This window comes from Lissotriton vulgaris, chromosome 8 (genome assembly GCF_964263255.1).
Source record: "Lissotriton vulgaris chromosome 8, aLisVul1.2, whole genome shotgun sequence".
Taxonomy (NCBI): Eukaryota; Metazoa; Chordata; class Amphibia; order Caudata; family Salamandridae; genus Lissotriton; species Lissotriton vulgaris.
This window is the reverse complement of record NC_141696.1, coordinates 1,182,138,039-1,182,162,414: the sequence shown is the minus strand read 5'-3', so window position 1 is coordinate 1,182,162,414 and position 24,376 is coordinate 1,182,138,039.

The following is a 24,376-nucleotide window of genomic DNA, read 5'->3' as shown; positions in this document are numbered from 1 at the left end:
GTGCTTCCTGTAAGCATTCAGCTGGGGGACGAATGGTACGGGCTAGTGGCCAGCGAGGAAATAACTGCTTCTTGTTCCTTCACTTTAGTCGCTGTGTCCAGTCTGTGGAAGAATGGGTTCCTAACCATCGTCTGCCAGCGAGGTTGAGTGTGCCTCGATCCCTCCAGGGATATACGCTGCATTTCCGTGGACATGGGCTTCGCAATTCCCAGGACATCCCTGGCCTCCTGAAGTGAACGTATCTGTCGCAGCTTACCCTGATAGCGGAATATAATGCGGAAGGGATGACCCCAGGAGTGTGTGATTCCTTTCTCTTTTAGGTGCATCGTAATCAGCTGAAATTCACGTCGCTTGAACAGGGTGTCAGTCGGCAGATCTTGGAAAAATGTTGGAGAGTGACCGTGGAACTGCAAGGGGTGAGCGGCTCTCGCCTTCTTAATAATCAGTTCCTTCAGTCGTGTACACAAACCAGAATATCCGGCGGTGGAGCTTTACCACTTCTAGGCAACCCCAACCAATGGACCCTGTCAATCTGGATGTCAGCTGTGTGGTCGTCGCCCAACACCTGGCGAAAGAGGGCCACAACAAACTCCCTAATGTCCTCTCCCTCTGCACCTGATTTCACACCTCTGATGCACCCATAGTTGCAGCAGTAACAGTTTTGCAGTTCTTCCGCATGTCCCTGTTGCTCAATATTCTGCTCTTTAGGCTGGAGGATTTCTTGCTGCTTCATATTCAGTTCCTCATCCCTTCTGTTTTCATGCTCTTCAAGGGTCGCTACATGGTCGCCTATTTCCTCAACATCACGTTTAACTTCTTCCTCATCGAGTTTAAATTTACAACCAGCCATCTAACTGGCTGCTTCCTGGAGACATGGAATCAAAAACAGCTGTCTGGAGTTGGGGTCGAGGGAAATTGACATGACCAACTGGGTGTCATCGGCATTTGAGACCAATGAAAGCCCAAATGAGAGCACGATGTCGGTAAGGAGGAGCATATAATGATTAAAAGGGTGAGGCTCAGGGAGGAGCCCTAAGGAACCACACAGCTAAGGGGAAGTCTGATGAGTTATAGGACTGATCCAAGACCTGAAAGGTTTGGTTCCCCAGAAAAGAGTTGAGCCATTCTAGTGCCTGGCCCTTGACACCGGCCTTTGAAACTCTCTGAGTGAGAGTTAGATGGTCCACAGTGTCAAAGGCAGCTTGAGATCTAAGAGAATAATGGCTGCAGATCCTCCTTGATCAAGGAGCCGTCTCAGTTCCTGGTCCACCTCCAACAGCGCTGTTTCAGTGTTGTGGGCGGAAGCCCATTTGAGTTGGATGAAGCACTTCCTTGGATTCGAGGACAGGGGAGAGATTTTATGAACATGTTTTTCTAAGAATTTGTAGACTCCAGGTAACAAGGAGATAGGCCAATAATTACGGAGACAGAGATGGTGAAAATTCCTTTTTTTTTTAAATTGGCCTGACTATTGCATGCTTTCATTGGTGAGCTGCCTGTTCAGAGGAGAGGGAGATGTTGAGTAACTGTCAGCACAGGAGCGACGTATTTAGTGAATAATATGGAGAGGGGGCTGGGTCCAAGGGAGAGCCTGATCTTACTTTGTTTAGAAGATCATTTACAAGATTCACTGTGAGACTGGAAAGGCAGTAAACAGACCCTCTCGTTGATCCAGTGTTAGATTACTACCTACAAGGAGCATCAGCCAAGTTAATAGTGTCATAGAAAGAGGAATATATAGCCATGATTGTTTTCTGAAAGTAACAGGCCAGATTATCACTGTGCTCGACTAAGGCATCCGGAGTGAGACTAATTGTTGGGGGCTGAGTAATGTATTAAAAATATCTTTAGGAGGGTTAGAGGAGTTAGCAATTTTGGAGAAGAAGAAGAAGGCTTGAGATGCTTTAATTTCTGTGTGTCTTATCGTCTGATGGATTTCCTATATTCAGATTTGCAGGACTCATCCTAAGTCTTTCTCCATCTTCTCTCCAAATGTTTGCACTCCTTTTTCAGGGACATCAAGTGGGCATTAAACGAAGGAGATGTATGGGCCAGCTGGATATCTGTTTTGCCATCTGACTGGTAGAACTCTGTCCAGTGATTTAGTAATTTACTCACTAAACTGGTGGGTGGCCAGGGCAACATGTTCCGAGAAGTTGGGTTATGATGTTTACATGACATCTAACCAATTACACAGATTATGTTTGGGACAGGCACGGTTCAGCAGCACAACTGCACTATTTTCAGTCAATGCCAAGTTGTATTCAAGCCAAGGTCCTCAGATTGACAGTTTAGGAACTAGATCACACCTCCTTCCTTAGTTGGCATATTAGAACTTTAAAAAAAAGCCTTAACATTGGATTTCACCACTCCTTGTAAATGCTCATGTTCTGTTGATGTTTTGACTTTAATAAATACATATAGAAAACCTTGGTCTCTTTAGGAAAGACGTAGAACAAAGACAACAAAACAAAACCTAGCTGTACAGGAATGCTCCTTGTTTGGGATGAATTCCCTTTCCCACCAGAGGTGTATGATTCTTCAGTGGGAATCTCCTCACACCATGACAGCTAATCACCTTGGGGGTTACAACTACCTCTCTAAGAGGGAGTGTTGGAATTGAAAATGTTATTGCCCCTTGCCCATCCATGCTTATTACTGTGTTATGCTCTGGATTCAAGCAAGCCGGGCTGAAGACGGCTGGAATGCCAGAAACCGGTGTGCATGAATGTGTGAATGGTAGTGGGATGACTGTGATATGTATGATTAGCGACTATATGATGGTTTGATAGTGATTTTATCCTGTTTTGTGTCCTTTCTCATTATTTGTACTAATTCATTAATGATGTACTGAGGTTCATCCAATATATCTAGCACCCTAATTTGGTTAATAAATAGCTATTAAATAGCATTTCCCAGTCTTGAATAGAATTCTTTATTTGGAAGACATTAAGAGATATGAGTTGTAGTATCAGTATTGTCGTTTCTCTCCTGTTGTTTTACTTTCAAAGATCAGCAGCTACTCACGCCAATATCAATCGGCGAGATGTGGTCTAACAGCCTGAGCTGCTGACTTTGGAACTGGGTAGTTTGAATCCCAGCGTCAGCTCAGTGTCCTGTGATCCTGTGCAGATCACTTATCCTGCCTGTGCTTAAAAAAAATCTGATGGTGGCCAAGATGGCGGGCTGAGAGGTCGCACTTGCCGAGAGCTCCCGGACCCCTGAATCCCTGCACCGCTTGTAACCGCTGATTCCCCCCCGGATCACGCGGCGACTGAGCCTGGTGCCCACGGTGGAGGTGTGGAGCGACTGCTGAGCCCGGTTTGCGCCGTCGGGGGTGAGATCCTGACCGGTGAAGCTCGGGTCGGGGCCCGCTGAATGGCCCGTGTGCGAGCTGGAAGCTGCGAGTCTCCCGACCCTCGGAGCGTGACGGAGCGCCCAGCCGCCTGTGTGTGAAGCCCGCAGCGGTGCATGAACTGTCGGAGTGGGAGTCAGCAGCGGCTTCGCGAACGGCCCGGAGTTGTCCGACGGCGGTTGTGCGGAACGGAGCAGAGCGGAGGTGAAGAGCGGAGGCGGAGTCGACATCGCCTCACTACGCCAGCCCGTGGATTGAAGAGGCCCGCTGGGAGAGGCCGCTCCGGCCGGTTGTCTGAGCGGAGCAGCGGAACGGGGCTCCCGGGGCAGATCTCCCCCTGAGGCTACGGCCCCCGGCGACCATCGCACCGTGACTTTGCCCACTGGCCGGATTTTGGGTCCCGGATCAGAGACGGAGAGGGGTTCTCCATATTGGGCGTTGGCCCCTCGACATCACAGAGCGGCCATTTTGTGGTCTCCGGCCGGGCAGCTCGGCCTTCCTGGTGCTCTTTATGTAGCGCTGCCCCCGGCTGGCATATAGCTGCTTTCTTTGCCCTCAACGTCCTCTACTCAGCTGCAATGTCGAACGCTAGAGGACAGCGACGGGGTGACCGAACTTTGCCGGACATGCTGGGACGCGGCACCCTACGCAGCGGTGGAACCCAACCCGCCACGACCTCCCCGGCCCCGACCAGGGGTGCAGATGGCGGAGAACCCCCGGTGACGAGATCATTTCTCGAATCGCTCTTTAGCTCCCTTCGGGAGGACTTTCAAACGCTCAAGCGTGAGGTGGCCGGGGAGGTCCGCGAAGTAAGGAGAGAGATGGACTCCCTGGGGGAACGTGTGAACACAGTGGAGGAAGCGGGTCACTCCAGGGATGAAGAGATCACCCATCTGCAGCAGGAGGTCCTGCGACTGCGGGAGCAACAGATTGAGCTACAGGCCCACGCCGAGGACCTTGAAAATCGGTCCAGGCGGAACAACATACGGGTCCGCGGTGTGCCGTCCGGTGAGGAGGGTGAAGACGTGACTGCTTATCTGGTGGCCCTCTTTCGTGCGATCCTGGGAGAGTCGGAGGACTTTCGGATCCGCATAGACCGAGCACATCGGGTGGGCCGCCCCCGCAGAGCTACGGCGCCCGCCCCGGACATTCTGGCCTTCCTCCCGGACTTTCCCTTGAAGGAGCGAATCCTCCGAGAAGCACGAGGGCAGCAATCTTTCCGATTCCGGGACCACCCTGTGACCCTGTTTCAGGACTTATCTACAGTCACGCTGCAGAAGAGGAAATCATTCAAGATCGCCACTGACTTTCTCCGGGAACAAGGGACACAGTACTCTTGGGGGCACCCCTTCCGTCTGATATTCCGATGGAACGGTGTTTTGCATCAGCTTCGGTCCCTCCAGGATGTCTGCGCGGTGTTGGGCCTCACAGCATCGGATACAGATACCCCGGCTCCGCGGCGGAGGCGAAGCACTCGTGACGGATGGCAGCAAGCTGGAGGGGGGACCTCTCCTCCGTCGGAGCGTCCGGGCTCGCCCGTGATCAGAGCGGACATGGCGGCCGCCATCCAGGAGGCCTCCAGAGTGGCGGCGAACGGCGAAGTGGCCCTGACGGCCTGAACTCACTCCGGGGGGAGTCTACTTTAGCTTATTCCTCTTGCAGGTGCGGGGATCCGGGGGGTGGGCTGGGAGGAATGGCGAGTGCTGGAGGAGGTGGCTGGACGTCCACTAGACTGATTTACCACGGCCCTGCCCGTTACGGGCCAGACTGGGACAATGTCTTTTTTGAAAAGTTTGAGTAGCAGGGACTGGGGTTGGGACAGGCGGGCAGATGTTTTGATTCTGGGGACTAGAGGGGGGGCCAGTTGCGGGGGGTGGTGTAGATTTGGTTGTGTGGGGACAAGGGGGGTTTTTCTAGTTGTGGGGTGTTGGGGTTCGGGGACTGTACTGTGCCAGTGGACGGTTCAAAGTTGCTCTGTTTTGAGGCCTCGAGTGGTGCCTTCTGTGTTTGCCTGCGGGGCTTTGCCTCTTGACATGTGCTCCATTGATCCCCCTCCTTGATGGCTCTTAAGGTGCTTACTCTCAATGTGAAAGGGCTGAATAATCCGGTTAAGAGGCGGGCAGTGTTATCCTTGTTAGAAAACTCACAAGCGGATATCTGTCTGTTGCAGGAGACCCATTTGCTGGCTAAGGACTGCTCGAGGATGCGTACCCCTAAGTTCCCCACGCAGCTGTTCTCCTCTAGCGCCTCCAAGACGGCAGGGGTGGCGATCTTGTTTTCTAGGGGGTTCAGGGGAGAGGTCGTGTGCAAGGTAGCAGAACAGAAAGGGAGACTTCTAGTGTACAGGATCAAGATGGGGGGTTTAGCACTGACTGTTGGCACCATCTACTGCCCCAATGATCACCAGGACCAATTCTTACACAGGGCTTTGGAGGACGTAGCATCCACCTCTGATAGGCACATAGTGCTGGGGGGTGATTTGAACCTGGTTTTCGATGCGGCGGTGGACAGGTCTGTGCAGCGGCGCCACCAGTTGGGTGAGCTTTCGGGCTCGATTCGAGCTCGACTTGAGGAGCTGGATCTGCATGACATGTGGCGCCACCTCCACCCCACCACCCGCGCATACTCTTACTTCTCACATGCCCATAGATCTTATGCGCGATTAGATCATCTCCTTGTGTCGGGCCCAATGCTCCCTTTGGCTTCGAGTGTGGACATGGGGGTCCTCTCTCTTTCTGACCACGCCCCGGTGGAGGGCGCTTTCACTCTGCCCCCGGTGGTTCGGCCAAGAGGGGTCTGGCGGCTCCGGGACACGCTTTTGCACAGGCGGTCGGTGGTGGATCAGATCCGGGCGGCCATTTTGGATTTTCAGACCATAAATGATACTGGGGATACTTCTCGTGCGACACAGTGGGCAGCCCTGAAGGCGGTGCTCCGAGGCGAATTTATAGCGATTTCCTCGGCCGAGAATAGGGACCGACAGCTCAAGAGAGATGAGCTCACCCAGCAGGTGAGGGAGCTGGAGCAGGTTCATCACAGGACAGGGGCCCCCAGGGTGTGGAGGCAGCTGAAGGCGGCACGGAAACTCCTGGCGGCCCTTGACACGGACCGGGCGGAGTATGCGATGCTTCGCCTGAAACACAAATATTATACAGGGGGCGATCAGTGTGGGCGGCTCCTGGCTAATAAACTTAGGGTGCAACACCAGCAGCACCGTGTGAAGGAACTGGAGGACCCGACCGGTGGTAGGGTCACGGCTGATGAGCAAATAGCAGACGTCTTTCGCAGCTTTTATGCTGACCTCTACACCGGGGAGGCCCCCTCGGCCCGGGCTGAGATGGCCTATCTGGACTCGGTCCCGCTCCCGTCGTTGTCTCAGGAGCAGGCTCAGTATCTGGAGCGTGACATCCGTATCGAGGAGGTGATCACGGCGATATCCCGGCTTAAATTGGGCAAGGCCCCGGGTCCGGATGGCTTTATCCCGCTGTTCTATAAAACCTTCTGTCAGGAACTGGCGCCTCTACTGACCCGCCTTTTTAACTCCTTCGCAGAACCGGGAGCCATCCCCTCCGAATTTCTCCAGGCCACGGTTTCCGTGATTCCGAAGCCGGGTAAGGACAGGACCGCCTGTGGGTCCTACCGTCCCATTTCGCTACTGAACACAGATTTGAAAGTGTTCACCAGTATATTAGCCGCACGCCTGGCGTTGCACCTCCCGGGCATGGTTGACTCGGACCAAGCGGGCTTCGTGCCCGGTAGGCAAACAGTAGATAACACAAAGAGGGTGACGCACATCCTCGAGAAGGCTTCCAGGATCCCTGGGGAGAGGATGCTCCTGTCCATAGACGCGGAGAAGGCTTTCGACAGGGTGCACTGGCCCTACCTAGAGAAGGTCCTGAGCAAATTCGGGATTGGGGAGAAGTTCCGTCATCTGATCTTCAATTGTTACCGGTTCCCCTCTGCGGTAGTCCGGGTGAACGGGGGCAGCTCTCGACCCTTCCCCATTGAGCGGGGTACGAGACAGGGGTGCCCTCTCTCCCCTCTGCTCTTTGCCCTGTACATGGAGCCCTTTGCTCAGAGGGTCAGGCAGAACCCCGACATTGTCGGTGTCAAGATGGGTGAATTCCATCATGCGATCAGCCTGTACGCGGATGATGTCATTCTGACACTGGATGACCCGCGGAGATCGCTGCCGGCCTGTGTAGAGGAACTGAACTTATTCGCCGACGTGGCGGGCTTCAAGGTGAACCTGGGGAAGTCGGCCGCCCTTGACATTTCGCTTACTAACGCCACTAGAGCGGAACTACAGAGGCTTTACCCTCTGAGCTGGTCCAGGGACCGGATCCCGTACTTGGGGATCCTATTGGCGCCCTCCCTCCCGGAGATGGTCACGGCCAATTACGCGGCGCTGGGCGCGAAAATCAGGGAGGAATTGGGCCGGTGGGATAAGGGCACGCTGTCGTTGCTGGGTAGGGTGGCCGCGGTGAAGATGACTCTCCTGCCTCAGGTGCTGTACCTCTTCAGAGCGTTGCCGCTCCAGCCCCCCGCGGGGTGGCTTGCGGAGACTCAGGCTGCCATTGCGCGGTTCGTGTGGTAGGGCCGCAGGCCGAGGATCAAGAGAAGCATTGCTATGCTGTCACCGGAATCCGGGGGGCTGGGGATACCGGACTTGCGGAAATATTTCCAGGCCGCTCAGCTCCGCTATCTAGTGGAATGGAGCCGGTGGGAGTCTGATAAGCACTGGCTGTTCCAGGACCAGGCGGTGGCGGGAAGGACGCTGCAGGAAGTACCATTCTTGAAGCGGGCCCATCGACCCCCCAATCTCTATGCGTCTCTGGTAACGCGGGTCCCGCTCCGGACGTGGGACTCGGTGGCTGCCAGGTGCGAGCTTACCACCTTCCCCTCTCCCTTTACGCTGCTCATTGGCAACCCGGACTTCGGCCCCGGGATGGAGCAGGGCGCTTATGAGCGATGGCGGGTGGCCCGCTGCTGCACTCTGTATCACTTGTATTGCCCTGAGGGGGTTGTCCCCTTCCCGGACCTGAGGAGGGATTATGGCCTCCCGGAAACGGAGCGCATGCGATACATGCAGGCGCGCCACTGGGCATTACAACCCCAAGTGCGCGACGCGGCACACCGGGAAATCACAGCGTATGAGCGTTGGTTAATTACTCGCACGTCGGACGCTAAACTGATCTCAGACCTGTATAAAATGCTGCAGCCCCCCTCCTTTCATATTCACAACCCCGGTCGGGAACGTTGGGAGCGTGAGCTCGGGCGCGTTTTGAGCCATAAAGAATGGGAACACATCTCCTTCCGCGCACGTCACTCGGCCTACCACACGGGTCTTACGGAGACCTTCACTAAAATCTCGACCTACTGGTACCGTACTCCGGAGAAACTGCACGAGATGGACAGGGCAATACCAGGGACGTGCTGGCGCAACTGTGGCAATACTGGTACACTAACACACATACTATGGGAATGTCCCCTGCTGGCTCCTTACTGGGAAGAGGTTTTGGGCGAGGTAGACAAATGCTTTGGGATAGAACTGCCTAGATTCCCGGCCTATGTTCTGCTAGGGTTGCCGAATGGGCTGATGTATCCCCTTAGATCTAAGAGAGGTAGACAGATCGCAATTGCGCTGGGGTCAGCGGTGCAGAATATTCTCATACACTGGCGCACTACCACACTTCCCTCTGTAGTTGGTTGGCTGCACAGATTATGGCATGTCCTTGGAATGGAGAAGATGTCCTTAGTAGCCCTGGGGGATACTGATACTTTTGAGGAACTGTGGGAGCCCTTTCACAGCCTGTTATGTTCCGAGTTTCGGGAGATCACCTGCCCTAGATACCTTAGGTTGTTAAGGCTGACACCGCCACCGGATCCGCCTGCTTGATTGGGTGGGGTCGGTACTGTGTAGCGGGGATTTTCGGAGAGTTGCATGTAGCGGAGACTGTAGATATTGGCACAGTACAGGGGGTGGGTCAGGGTTCGGTAGTTGGGGGTTCTGTTTGGTTGGGTAGGTTCTTGGAGCGGGGTTGCTTCCCCTCCCTTCACCCCCCCCCCCTTTTTCCCCTTCCCCTCTTCCCCTCCCCCCCCCCTTTTTTTCTTTTCTTTTTTTCCTCCCGTTCTTTCTTGGTCCCCCCCCCCCTGATTTTCTTTCCTCCCCCCCCCATCCCGTCCCTCCCTCCCTTTCTCCCCCCCCCCCCCCCCCCTCGTTGTTTGTATGTGACCACAGTTGGGAAAGCTATGCTCCCGAGTCGGATGGGGCCTCTTACGAAATTGTAATTGCATTACTGTACTTGCTGTACAATGCGCATTGCTGTGCGGTTCCTGTGGTTTACTTGTTCCTTGCCCCTTTGTGTCCTACCCCACCCTGCTTCAATAAAATACTTTAAACCTAAAAAAAATCTGATTTTGTGTTATTTAATCTGGTGCTTGTGTAAAGCGCCATGATGCCTTTGAGCCCCAGCCCCCCACCATGAAAGATGCTATTGGCAGAAGAGTCTGGTCGCTGCATTTAAAAGACAACATGTATTTCTTTACCTTTTTAGAATTTATTTAGTGCTTATTACTCATCATATGGGTAGTAAGCACTATATAAATGCAATTCCAAAGCAAGACAATTTGCTACTTCTTCCTTGTTTACTTGAAAGCAGAGGAAGACGGCAGAAATTGCTTTTGAAGTGTTGACGCTGTCCCTTAAATAGAGCGTTAAAGAGCACACATTGCTTCTCTTTAAAACAATAGTGATCAGTAAAGCACACTGCCATACACATTTGAACCCCCACTGTGAGGTTTTTGTCCTGGGTGTTGTGGTTCATCTGTGACCCCTATCGCCTCCTTTCAGGACACTGCAGATGCAAGATAAGCTGAAGGGGTCTGTTGGAGAAAATGTTTGTTCAAACGCTCTCTTCTTCATCTGTAGTTTTCCCGGACTTTCCCTGGGACAGACACCCACACAGCTGCAGGCCTGCAGCCTAGGCTACGGAACACATAGGGGAGGAGGGCTGAAGCCCTTACAGCCCATTGAGCGTTGCTCGCCTGAAAAAAATTATATCTCAGTTATTTCACCAAACACTCGTACACCACGCCTGGAGTGTATTCTGCAAACCATGTTTGGTTTGGTTTCTGTCACATGCCATGCGCCCCCTAAATGTTACCCGGAGGTCCCGGCACAGCTCATCTGTGTCCCAGTAGCTGCCTGGCTGTTAACATAGTTACATCATGGCAACAGGACCCCCCCGCCCCACAACATACCTACAAACCCGCAAATAACACACAAGACACAAGTGTTATGTTGGGAAAAAATTGCTGCAGGTTTATTACATACAACATTATGTAATCATGATGGGTTATCTAACGGGCGATCCAAGGGCAGGCCGCATTCTCGCCACCTGCCCGCCTGATGAGCCAAGCAGCACCGTGGCGAACCACCTGAGTGCTGCCCCTAATGGTAATTATTTTACTCGCGCCCCTAGTGGGACGGAGCGCAGTTAGGCAAGCCCCCGGTGGCACAGGCCCACAACCACCCGAAGGACTACTGGGGCGCCGACACGGGTTCCCGGACCTCCCCTGAGGTCCAGGTCTTAGGCTCTGGCACCCCTATGTGCCTGCTGAGGTACAGTGCTGCACCTCTCTGCTTCCAGATCGCCCTGTAACTCCGCCTGCAACCAAAAAAAGTATACATTATAAAGTTCAACCAATTTCCCCCCAGCTGACACTCAGGGTAAGAGGTAGGGAGGGAAAAGAGTGTCCTAGTATCATCTGGAGGTGTCTGGGGCAGCAAAGAGGCATCTAAAATGGCGAGGGGAACTTAAATACCCCTCGCCCTGCCTACCGCCCCAGGCGCACGTCACTGGCCCAGCCCTCTCCCTGCCGGGACTCCTCCTACACCCAGAGGAGTGAGTGGCCAAGCAAGACAGAGGGCGCGGGGGGGAGGCCCTCTGTAACTAAGGTGCCGCCCTCCTGATGGCCACCGGGTGGCCTCGGGCAGCCGCATAGTTACATCATGGCAACAGGACCCCCCCGCCCCACAACATACCTACAAACCCGCAAATAACACACAAGACACAAGTGTTATGTTGGGAAAAACTTGCTGCAGGTTTATTACATACAACATTATGTAATCATGATGGGTTATCTAACGGGCGATCCAAGGGCAGGCCGCATTCTCGCCACCTGCCCGCCTGATGAGCCAAGCAGCACCGTGCCGAACCACCCGAGTGCAGCCTCTAATGGTAATTATTTTACTCGCGCCCCGAGTGGGACGGAGCGCAGTCAGGCAAGCCCCCGGTTGCACAGGCCCACAACCGCCCGAAGGACTACTGGGGTGCCGACACAGGTTCCCGGACTTCCCCTGAGGTCCAGGTCTTAGGCTCTGGCACCCCTATGTTCCTGCTGAGGTACAGTGCTGCACCTCTCTGCTTCCGGATCGCCCTGTAACTCCGCCACAGCCCGGCCGGCGGCAACTGCCGCCGCCCGGGCCCCCTACCACCTAACTTCTTATACTATTTGGAGCCTTTGCACTGCAGTGCTTCCTGTAAGTCCAATAGAAACAGGTCCATACCGACTGGAGAAAGGTGGACACCATCAGGTTCAAAGTAACCTTTTATCTTGTCTTGAATCATTTCATGCCTGATGAAACCAATGCCCCTCTGCAAGGTGAATTTACGCATGTCGCCGTTCATTCTCCTCCTCGACTTCTCTATTGCTTCGCCTGACTTAGCGCCCTGCCATATCCTGCGTGGTACCAATTCGGACCACCATACTTCACAACTTCCCATTAATCTGCAAACTTCTCCCAGGTCCACTTTCATTTTTTGCAAAAGCGTTGACCTTCCCAGGTTGGTGATGTCATTGCCCCCCAGGTGGATGACCAGATGATGGGGAGGTGCCCCCCTTGAAGCTAGGGAGTCTTTGAGCCTAGGCAAAAGGCAGTTCCAGCGCATGCCAGGGAAACCCATCCACATGCACTTCGTGTTGGAGAAAACGCGCATTCAGTTCCTTATGGCCGCCCATCGGCCTAAACTTGCGACGGTTGAATGCCCCAAAACCCACACTCTTGAACCTGTTAAAACAAAGGACACAATTTCACCTTTTGTTCTTTATTAACACAAATGGTACAACACAGCAAACACTGCACACGAAAATATCACTTAGACCATCACTGCAAACTTAAAATCGACCCATATCTTATGGACGTATGTAACGCTTATAACAAAGGGATTCCCAGCGCCCAACTTTTTGTATGCTTGCCGCTGGCATGCCAGCGCAGGAAGCCGCAGTGGCCGCCCCTATTCGAAAAGAATGGCTGGAGAACTTCTTTCCCTTATTTACAAAACCTGCTCTGGAGAGACAATCATAATTTTGTCCATCTGGTACCTGGTGAGCAGGCTAAGATCCTCATGCATGAGGAGGTAACCTGCTGCTGTTGGTCGAAGGGCGAGGTAGGCACGGACCGCTGAGACTGGACAACCTATCTGGTCCTCTAATGGAGCCAGCAAAATGACAACGCCTTTCCTAGCCTGATCTGTCTTTGACTTCCTGAGCGTGATAGTCAGGTTGGTGTCTACATTGACGTCATCCCTGCCCAGAGCATCCCCTGAAATGTCACTCTTGGATCGTGCAACCAGCTCGCTACTACGAAAAGCTCCGAAGAAAGCTAGGCAGAAAGCTGCCGCAAACAAAGAGGATTCGAAATGAGAGTGTGACACGGCTTGCAACGCCACCAGCATAGACTGCAGAGTGCGAAAATCAATGGGGGCTCTATTGTCCGGAGTCCTAGGTTCGTCCCTTGCCCACCCCTTTAGGGCTGCCCTGATGATGAAGGACTGGGCTGGATCACTCAAACCCTTCAGCTTGGCATCATTGCTAACAGCGGCTAAGTGGCAACAAATCCAGGAGTGAGATTTGCCCTGCTTCTTTGCCCAGACAGTGAAAGCCTGTACTTTGTCTACAAGGGGTACTCCCGCCAATCCCATGCCTATGACTGCCTCGTTGAAAATCGCCAGGTGCCTCCCATAACGCTTCCTGGTACCTGGCGCCAATGCTCTCTCCCCCATTGCTCTCAATTCTTGCTCCACTCCAAGATGCGCCATAGTGCCGGTGGGAAGGGGGTCATCTCCTTTCTCGCTTATGGGCAGGCCGCACGGAAACGGTCCCACTGGAAACGAGAAAGAGCATCAGCTGCAACGTTAATGACCCCAGGAATGTGTCGTGCCCTAAACTCCATGTTGCAGCGCAGGCTCCTTCTCGCTAACTTCCTCAGCAGGGAGAGGACCAACGGGCAACTGGCCGTCTGCCCATTGATAGCTTGGACAACCGCCATGTTGTTCGACCAAAAGAGGACCTTTCTGTCGGACAAAAGGCCGGGCCAGAGATGCAGAGCAATGACAATAGGGAAGAGCTCCAAAACTGTGATGTTGGCAGTGATGCCTCGCTTGCGCCAGGCGTTGGGCCATTCTTGCGCACACCATTGTTCGCCCAGAATTGCACCAAAGCCCTCCCTGCCTGAAGCATCCGTGAACATACTGAGTTCAGGACTGTCAGCCCAAGGTGCCCTCCAGATGACCGTGCCATTGAAGTCATCCAGGAACTCCCCCCACATTTTCAAGTCCTGCTTCAAGCCCGCTGACAATTTCACGAAGTGGCGGCGTTTGACTACTTTTGCAGTTGCCCTAGCTAATCGCCTAGCAAAGACCCGGCACGCAGGGATGACACGTGCCGCGAAGTTGAGTTTGCCAAGGAGGCTCTGGATGACGCCCAGCGGTGCCTTGTCCCTCCCCAGCAGATCGCGGATGTCCCGTTGCAGGTCCTTCACCTTCCCGGCAGGGAGTCTTGACACCCCATTAACTGTGTCTAGCTCGATGCCCAGAAACATGAGAATCTGTGCCGGGCCCTCGGTCTTGCCTGGAGCCAAAGGTACACCAAGGTGTCTTGCCAGATCCATGAAGCATGAAAGCCCTTTGCTGCATTCCTCAGTACCTTCCCTCCCAATGAATAAGAAATCGCCCAGGTAGTGAGTCACCGCCCTGACCTCATATCTCACCGAGAGTGACCACTGCAAGAAAGAGCTGAATGCCTCGAAGAATGCGCAGGATACAGAACAGCCCATGGGCATGCACTTGTCAAAGAAATACTGGCCTCCCCACTTGAAACCCAGCAGGTGATGGCTCGCAGGGTGAACCAGCAAGAGTCTGAATGCTGCCTCAATGTCGGCCTTCGCCAACCACGCCCCCCTCCCTGCTCTCCTGATGATGTCTATGGCCACGTCTAGTGAACAGTAAAATACAGAACATGCCCCCTCATCCAACCAAGAGTTAACAGAGTCCCCCTCCGGGAAGGATAGGTGATGGATGAGCCTGAAAGCCCCCTGTTCCTTCTTAGGGACCACTCCTAAGGGGGACACCACGAAATCCGGAAGGGGGGGAGGTCAAACGGGCCTGCAACCCTCCCCAAAGCCAGTTCTTTTCGGCTCTTCTCAGACACTACCTCGGGGAGGCCCCTAGCTGATTTCAGATTCTCTGCGTCCCTGCTGACCCTCGGCCCCAAGTAAGGGATTTTGAAACCTTCTAAAAACCCTTCCGACAATGTAGCCCTGTCTTTCGCATTGGGATACATCCTCAGAAGGGGCAGGAGGTTGGGAATAACAATTGGGGAAGGGCCTTTTGAATGGAGGGAACAAACAGTTGTGGTAACCCAAACAGAAGTGACGGCTGACATGTCGAGTTGCAACACAGGGTCATGTGGAGGCGCAGGAGACGGGTCGGTTGGCAATGGAGAATGGGCTGGAAAGGAATTGTCGGGCTGTTACTTTTCTTGTTTCTGCTGGCCCCCAGCTGAATCCCGCTTGTCGCATGACGAGGCAGGATGGGCGCCGCTGCGCTTGCTGCATGTGTGAGCGAATCTACAAGCCTTGCCCCATGTACAGTTCCCCGCATTAAACAACCTGCAAGTTCCAACGAAGGATCTTTTGCCACCCCTGTTGTAACCACCTCCTCCTCGCCCCCCCGAAAGGACTGTTTGAAATGACCTTTTTTGTCTTGTCTCTGGCCTTTCCCTGCCTCAACTTTCTTATCAACGGAGCTGGCTTTAGCAGTGACTTCCGCCTTACCCTTGCCCATGTACTGCATCCATAGCCTAACCTCCATTTGATCCCAATCCAGTTCGGGACACACTGCCATCTTTTTTCTAAATTCGCACTCGTACTTTTACCAACCCATGCCCCCGCTCGATTCCGCCTCATCAGTGATGACGCTTGCGTATTGAAACAGGCCCTGCGCATGCTCTGGGAAACGCTCTGTGATGACTGCGGCTAAGATAGAGAATGCCTGCCTCCAATTCTTGATAGATTTCTCAGGCCAGGCCTGATAGCGTACCTTCTTCTCCTCATCCTTAGCCCCCATCTTCCTAATGTCCACCCCATCGGCCCCGATCATGAGGAGGGAGAAAATATCAATAAATTCCCTACGCCAGATGCCTTCCTTTGCCGCCTGGGGCACCTGCCAAGCTAAAGAGCACTTCCCTGAAAGCATGGGAGCCATGGACATTTGTGGTGCTGCTGGCACGCTGGGCGATGATGTGCTTGCCACAGGGGTGGATGCTACAGGTGGCGCGGGAGGCGCTTGTACGGCGGGGGCAGGAGGAGACAATGCTTAAGTGAGGGGCGCTAGCGCTTCGCTATGCTGCTCGGCAGGGGGCGGAGGGGCCGGTAGGACTGCTCGCTGGGGAACCGCGACGTTGCTTCTGCCGGTTCCTACTTGTGAAATTTCGCTTCCCCACACTTGTGTAAAATTTGCCTCTGCTACTGCCACAGGAGCAGGTGCTGGTGCCCCTATCCCGCCCCCCGCAACCATATTTTCGCCGCCTGCCTGCTGCCCAGCTGTCTTTAGTCTTGCTCTAATCTCAGCCATAAAGTCTGTGAGGGTGCTGGTGAGCTTACCCAACTCGTCATGTGTAGCAAAGTTCGTGGGTGGGGCCACCGCTGCCCTGGGGGGGGAAGCGCTGACCACAGTGGGAGGGGACGCCGCTGCATGGACTATCACATTCCTGACTGGCTCGGTAGTGCGGCTTTTAGCAGGAGCCGGTTCTGCTGGAAAGTCTTTGCATGTGGGCCTCTTCAATCTCTTGGACCTCGTGGTCGACATGTCCTCTGTTACCTCGGGTTCTGCCGCTGGTGGCGACAAGACAACCCCGGAATCCCCTGGACCGTTATCACTCAACCGCTCACTGGCCCAAGCCACCCCTTTGGCCTTTATCAGGTCCATGAGTGCCTTCATTTGTGCATCCTGAGAAAGTCCTGCTTGAGACTCGTCAACTTGGGACATCTGGGAGAAGAGCGGGGGGGATCCCTGGCTATCCATTCCGTCTCTTCAAGCTCGGATCCTGAAAAAGAAAGGCTCCATGAGCTTGATATAGGGATAACGGTGTGCGGCTTAGAGCAAGGACAACCCTAGCTGGTGATACAAACCACCGGCCTACCCCCCCATTCAATGAGAATCACCCCAGCCGCTTCCTGTTCCTGCCGCCTTGAGCTAACCCCGTGAGCAATGATACATACCTCTAGAAATGTCTCATTAGAATGCAGTGCAGATGCGTATGCGAATGTTTCGGTACGACAGGTGTCTGAAAGGAAAAGGAATCCATGAATATGACGCTGAGACCTTGTGTGCCAATGTGTAAACAGCCATGGCCTGCTAGATGAACACTATACCACACATCTCACATGGTCGGTAACTGGGCGCCACCTGATGGTCCCATTGCACCTACACCTTAGGCCCAACTTCACCCGCATTACCTGTACTTTTGTTAATTACTGTGTGTCCCTGCACACCCAGCACGTCACCTCCTTCTACACCTGAAACAGAAGAGACCACGAGCACAAGCAACGAAAATTCTATGCTGAAATTACAATGCCTGTACTGAACATACTGTCCCTTTCCGCCCTTTACATTGGCGTGCCGCCCATTCCTTGACTTTGCCCGCAACTACCGATAGTTTCTATACCATGTTGATAACCATAACGTGTGGAAAAGGCATTTTGTCCACATAACTCTGAGCTTCCCTTGATCCCAATTGGCCCGTGCCCCCTATTAAAGCAGTGTATCGAGCACCGCCATAAATACTGTTGTGACCGAAAAAGGGGGGGGGTTGTATGGGGGGGCACCCATCCAAACCCAAGGTGCTCGCATGTCGTGGCAGACAAAGACCACACCATCATGCACCGCGAGCTGATTGTTCGGGTGCCATGGACCAACCACCCAACCCCCAGCAGCGTGTAGACTCCCGCAGGAGCGAGGCCACCCGTTGGGGAAACGATCAACTTGTAACTTGCTCACACCGAGGACCCCCGATACCGACCAGCGAGGCGCTCAGAACGGTGAGCGCCCGCCCTACCCCGAACGCCCTAGCGACCCCCAGGGACCCCTCAGCGAACACGGTGAAGTCTGGCACCCCCACCTCCACAGCGGCCTGCTAACTAAGCAGGCCGACTAGCCTCGCTCAACCTCTACAAAGAGGGAGTAGGCGGAGGGGGGGGTACCGGCCAGCTAGGCCTCCACTTACCGGTGAAAGTTGCAAAAAGAGTGTCCTAGTAGCGTCTGGAGGCGTCCGGGGCGGCAAAGAGGCATCTAAAATGGCGAGGGGAACTTAAATACCCCTCCCCCTGCCTACCGCCCCGGGCGCACGTCACTGGCCCAGCCCTCTCCCTGCCGGGACTCCTCCTACACCCAGAGGAGTGAGTGGCCAAGCAAGACAGAGGGTAGGCCCTCTGTAACTACGGTGCCGCCCTCCTGATGGCCACCGGGTGGCCTCGGGCAGCCGCAGATTTGCAGGACAGGGAGGAGGTGGAGAACAGGTGGGAATAATAATAATATATTTTTTTAAAACACCTGCTTGCCACATCGCCCCCCTTGCTTTTTCAGGCACAAACTCCCAGATTGCACTGCGGCCAATCCTGTTGCTGCTTTCATGCTGCTGAAAGCAGCATCACAATTGGCCTGAATGCTGATGTTTTGTGCTTTCAGTTAGACTGGGAGCCTGTGCCTTCTCTCTCCATCCTGGCAACGCACCTGGGGTTGAAGAGAGCTTCAGTGCGCATGCCATGATTAGATTAGATTAGAATACTTGTATAGCGCATGGCTTCCCCAGCAATGAGGCGACCGAGCACTGAAGCAGAGCACAGCGTAAGGAAGCAAGGCAGAGAATTAGCAGTGGGAGAAAAGCCAGGTCTTTACCAGCCTTCTGAAGGCCTGGTGATCAGGATTGCTATGGATATGTAGAGGGAGGGAGTTCCATTAAGCGGGAGCCGGCCATTTGAAAGATCAACCACCTGATCTGGTCCTTTGCATTTGTGGAATTCTTGCAAGTAGCAGATCCGCCGAGCACAGCGCTCGTGAAGGTACCTAATGGGCGCATAGATCACTCAGGATTCCTGGGCCGATGCCTGTAAGCATCTCATGTGTGATACAGAGTGCTTTAAAATGAACTCTGAGTAGCAGTGCCCAATACACCCTCTCCAGCCTGTCATCACCCTGGCCCCTCCCCCAAGCCTCGGCTCCGCGAGAAAACTTAAACAATGATAAACAAAGGTTCATTATTGTTTTATTTTTCATTTTTTCAGCCGCCGGCTGGTGGGGTGAGGCTCCTATGCCATTATGTAGGAGCCGCCGCTGCTGTGTCCACCTACCAATGTCCACTGTAGAAGGGACCTATTTGTGATGCATGTGTCTACAGTGCTTGGGGGGTTGATTGCAGTCTCCAGACAGTGGCATGCTCCAGAAACAGATGTTACTTGAAATAAACACTTCCTTTGAACCCAGGATTTACTCTGTGGCCTCAAGATGACATCATGCCTGGAGAAGAGATGGTGCAAGGATGTCTGTGTGATTAAGCAAATGGTGAGCACACAAAGTTCCACTGTGGAGTGGAAACACGTCTTGTGTAGTTCAGTTCACCAGCAGAGAAGAACATCTGTGAACTTTTCAACTGTATTCACTCTTTTTTTTTCACTTTTCAACAGCATTCACTTAATATTCAATCAGGCAATTTCAGCAATCACATCTGCAGGATCTGCCCTGGGCTAGGTTCCTAGATGACTTCCTTTCCTCAACAAGTTTCCTTCATCAAACAACTGAATCAGTTCTTCAAAACTAAGGGGCAACTGTTGATTAATCACAAAGGCCAATCACTCAGTGCTGCTGAGAGTATGACATCATCCTGGGTCCAATTAACAGTCAAGCGAGCAAAATTGATCCATCGTTTTATGTATGAATTTAGCTCTGCCTGATTACTACTGTTTACGTTTTTCTTGGTTTTACTGGTTGCGGAAGAACCCAATTTCTCCTGCAGGTAAAACCATCTGGAAAACTACCTGAGTCTTTGGCTGCAGCAGAGCCAAGTTTTATTGTGCTTTTTTTTAATGGAGTAAGAATACAATGCTTCCGCCCGGTAGAAAAAGCCTTCCTTTTACTTCCCTACTCCACCCCCTGTACAAGGGCAATTATGCCGCAAGTAAATTACTGTGCAGTAAATCCTCTTCAATAGCATGCAAATCATAATCAGAGCCCCAGAGGTTATACCTTTGGTGACTCGCGGCAAGTGTGTGCCCGTAGAGCCTTGGAATTTCCAGTGCCTAATTTGAGCAGATGGTTTCCGGTGCTCAGCACCGGCACTTAATTGTCAGCACCAGCACCTATGACAGTCTGCCAGACAGTTGATCTGTTTTATTAAATTCAGAGATGAGCACAACAACTGTTGTTTATTAATTCAGTATACATTAAGAATGAGCAATACCTGCTGCCAAAGCCATTCTATTAACTTTGGGGGCCTAAAATTGTCAGAATTCTCATACTTGTAGGAGTGTGACTTATTACTTATGCAGCAATGGGCAGTGCAAGAGGAAATGTCCTGCTGAATAGAGGCCTGGTATTTTTGTTTACAAATTAAGCACTGGATGGGGTTCTCTAGTTGGCAGAAGTAGGTACCTTTGACCAAATAGGGAGCCCTTCTTCTAGTCAGGGCAACGGGGATACACACTTTAGATAACCCCTGCTCACCCCCTTGGTAGCTTAGCATGAGCAGACAGGCTAATCCCAAAGGCAATGTGTAAAGTATTTGTACCAACACTCTCAGTAACACAGTGAAAACACCACAAATGGACACCAAACCAGTTTAGAAAAATAAAATATCTTTATCTAAACTAAACAAGACCAAAACGACAACAAATCCAACATACAGAAACTCAGTAGAATGTCTTTAAAAAGGGTTGTTGCAAAAATAAACTTGTAGATGATAAATTCGACACTTTAGTTTTAAAGTACCTGGGATGCGTAACACAAAAACAAAAGGGGTGCAGAGAAAACGATGCGTTGATTCTTGCTGCGCGCCGATGCGTCAAGATGGCGCCTCGATGCGTTGTGTTGCGATGATACGGTGCGGTGTGAAACAATAGCGGCTTTACTGCAATGCGACAACGTGGATGCGATGAGTGCACGCCAGACGGCTGTGCTGCAAATTTGGTAGTTTTCTGAGCAGCGACAGGCCCTGGGACACGCTTCCCCAATGATGCGACAGCCCTGCGACACGTTTCTCCAGTGATGTGACGACACCCTCTGACGGCGAACAGCGGCAGTGGCAACACACTTCCTCTATGATGCAACAGGTACTGGCGAGGAGGAATGATACCCCTGTTTCTGTTGTTTTTTCCCCTGTTTTTTATTGTTGGTCCAAGTCTGTTTAGGACCCTTGGGGCGATCATCTTTGTCAGACTTCGCCGCCTGCGTTTGCTTTTGCGCTATCTTGGCAAAAGGCTTAACACCTAGACTATTACGGCCAACGGTTTTATAAGCCGCCGTGATAATTCTCGGTAACTGACGGGGTTTCTCTGCATCGGGGACATCACAAAAGCATTCGACACCTGGAAGCTTACTGCATCTCCCTTAACGTTAGCAAGGACAAGTTCAGAAACTACATCAAACATTCCCACGAGTCTCATTCCCAATTCAACATCCGCCTCCGGCCCATGCTCATCCTGAACATGCTTAATGACAGACGGAAGGACAGACATTGACGGGGTGCGGAAGCATCTCTTATAGACTGCCGCAAAAATCATACCCCATGTAGTACAGTCAGTCACTTCAGGCACTTGTCTTTCTGCAAACTAATTGTCAGAATCCTGTGTTTGTCCACAGGAGTAGTATTGGGAAATACTGCCTCCAGTTGGTCAAACTTCTCGGCAAGCCAGAAAGGCATTTCATTCTTATCTTGGGGACGCTTGCCCACAACCGCATTAACCATGACAGGACTAAGCTTCAACCCGTTCAGCCCAACTGGATGCGCCGCAACGCCACGACCCCTAACTGGAATGTTGCGGGAAATATAATGAACCAAAGCCCTAATAACCGCTACTGCAGAGACATAAAGGGGCCTCAATTCAAGTAAGGGACATTTCCCTGCACGTGGGTGCAGGGTAAATACAGCCAAAACAGGCCAAGAAGAGCCTGGAATGGACAAAGGACCTAACCTAATTGGTGTAAGAGGGTGGGAAAGGGCGCCATCAAACCAAACGCGGTGCTGCCAAGCAGAAATCGGAACCTCCTGTGTCCTATTAGGAGTGTACTCCGCAGGCAGGGCAGTGGGAGTGAGTATGAAACACATTAGTGTCTGCATTAACCACAGGACACGTAACCCACGAGTAGAAAAGCTCAAATGGGTGTGCTGCGTCTGCCTCTACTACAAAAACCACTGCCATGCCTTCTAGGTCAACGGTGAAACCCTACAAATGATTGCGTACAGCCAAACAACTGTACACTGGGATATCAACTGCCATTATGACACAGAAAGAAAAGAGAACAATGCAATGTAATAAAGCACAACTGGGTAGCAATTCAAACAGAAACCGTTAATAATGTATCAAGCTTGAAAAGACCTATTTAATTATAGGTAGGTTTATCCGTCACCACTGTCAACCGGAAACAATAGTGAGGGGGTCGTGGACTGATACAAGCACTACTCGAGAGTCTCACTATAAGACCACAACGTTAGGTGTGCCATATCGCAAGGATTCTGCTCCTACACAGAACTGTGCACAGAGACCCAGGACCTCAGTGAAATGTGGTGTACCAAAAACTCACCCTAGTGCCTAGAAAACCCCAACCAGCTAGCATCAGTGTCACATTAGCTCTTCGTCCTATAGCAAAGCAACCAATGATTAGACAACCCAGAACATGCGACCTAGGATAAGCTCAGGAATGGTGGGATGTAAGAACACTCTTTTGTTATACTCTCATACCAGTCCACAACAGCAGTAAAAAAGAGACAAGGGTAAAGTTAAAATATTTACTTTAACGACGTGCTCTAAGGTGCAGTATCTTTGCTAACATAAGCAGACATATTACACAAAAGGTGAAATCATATTACAATGATGGTGAAAACAGGTACAATAGCGCCTAGTGAATCACCCTCCCTAGCTAGGAACTATCTGGCAGATGCATCATTGTCCTCTTTTGCGAGACCTTAATAGCGAATTTTAAGGAATCGCTATTAAAGACTTGCAAAACGGGATGCATGTAGGAATCGCAATGTTATTAGCGATTCCTACATATTCCTTATTAGCGATTCGGTAATAGCTAATCGTTAATAAGGAATGGCTTTCCCATTCATTCCTATGGGCCTAAAGGCCCATAGGAATGAATGGGAAAGCCATTCCTTATTAGCGATTAGCTATTACCGAATCGCTAATGTTTTGCTATTTCAAGGGTGCCAGGGTGTCCAAAGGACACCCTGTTGCACCCCTGAAATGGACCTGCGCACAAATGTTACACACACACATGCCCTAAGGGCATGTGTGTGCGCAACATGTAACTTTGAAAAGTGCACAAAAGTGCATTTTTCAAAGTTTTAGCAAATTACCACGAAGTTCAACTTCATGGTAATTTGCTCTCCCTATTAGCGAATTCGCTATTTTTTTTGGGTTTCATGCATTGCATTTAAGGAATCTCATTTTGGGATTCCTTAAATGCAAGAGCAATTTAAGGAATCGCTATTTAGAGATTCCTTAAATTGCGATTTCTGCATTTGGGATGATGCATCCCAAATGCAAAAATACCGGGAGCAAACGGACAGATTCTGAGAATCTGCCCGTTTGCTCCCGGTATTTTCTTTGATGCATCTGCCAGTAAGTCTTATAAACTAAAGAAAGTCTCTTAGGCTTGCTTGGGGGACCCCATTACCTCTCAGCTCAGCAAGAGTGTATCACATCAGGATCAGCCAAGGCTCTCTGCATCACTGGAAACCGAAAATCTTCCAAGTGTCTAAAATCATGACTGCAGTGTGATAATAAAGGCGCCAGGATCTCGGCTGGCCTGCAGCTCCCATTTGTTGTGTCTAAGACTGTTAGCCGATCAGTACGAAAAACAGTTTCTATGTATGATAACCTTGATGGCTTCAGCACTCACTGTGCAGACTAAGGCCACGATGTAAGTCTAGGGATGTCGAAGACAAGCTCTTCTCATGTAAAGCATTTCATGTAGCCTAACTTACAACAACAATTATATGTAGTGTTGTGTGCAAAAGCGGCAGAAATATAAAATGGCGTTCAAACTTCTAATAAGCTCATGCTAACATAACTGGGAACAGGACTAGGTTCAGGCTTCACTACACATTTTTTAAAGAACACTTTGAAATTTGAAGTTTTACCTTCTCATAATGATTGTCAATGTTTTAATATGTTTCTCCTTAAAGGGTCTGATGGCAACACTATATTATTGATTAATTTTTATAATAACTCATTTGGAAGTGAAATGTTTAAAGTTGTTGCAATAGTGGAGGAATAGATGAATAAGATAATAGGGCTAAGCACAAAGGAACCAATGGTTTTTTGGATAGGAGACTTTAACGTACATCATTGTCCTGCTGCATTAACCCCAATGTGTGGCTTTGTAGATGAAGATGGGGAATCAAATATGCATTTTTCTCATAACGCTTATGGGAAATGCATTTTTCTAAATGATTTGGAGA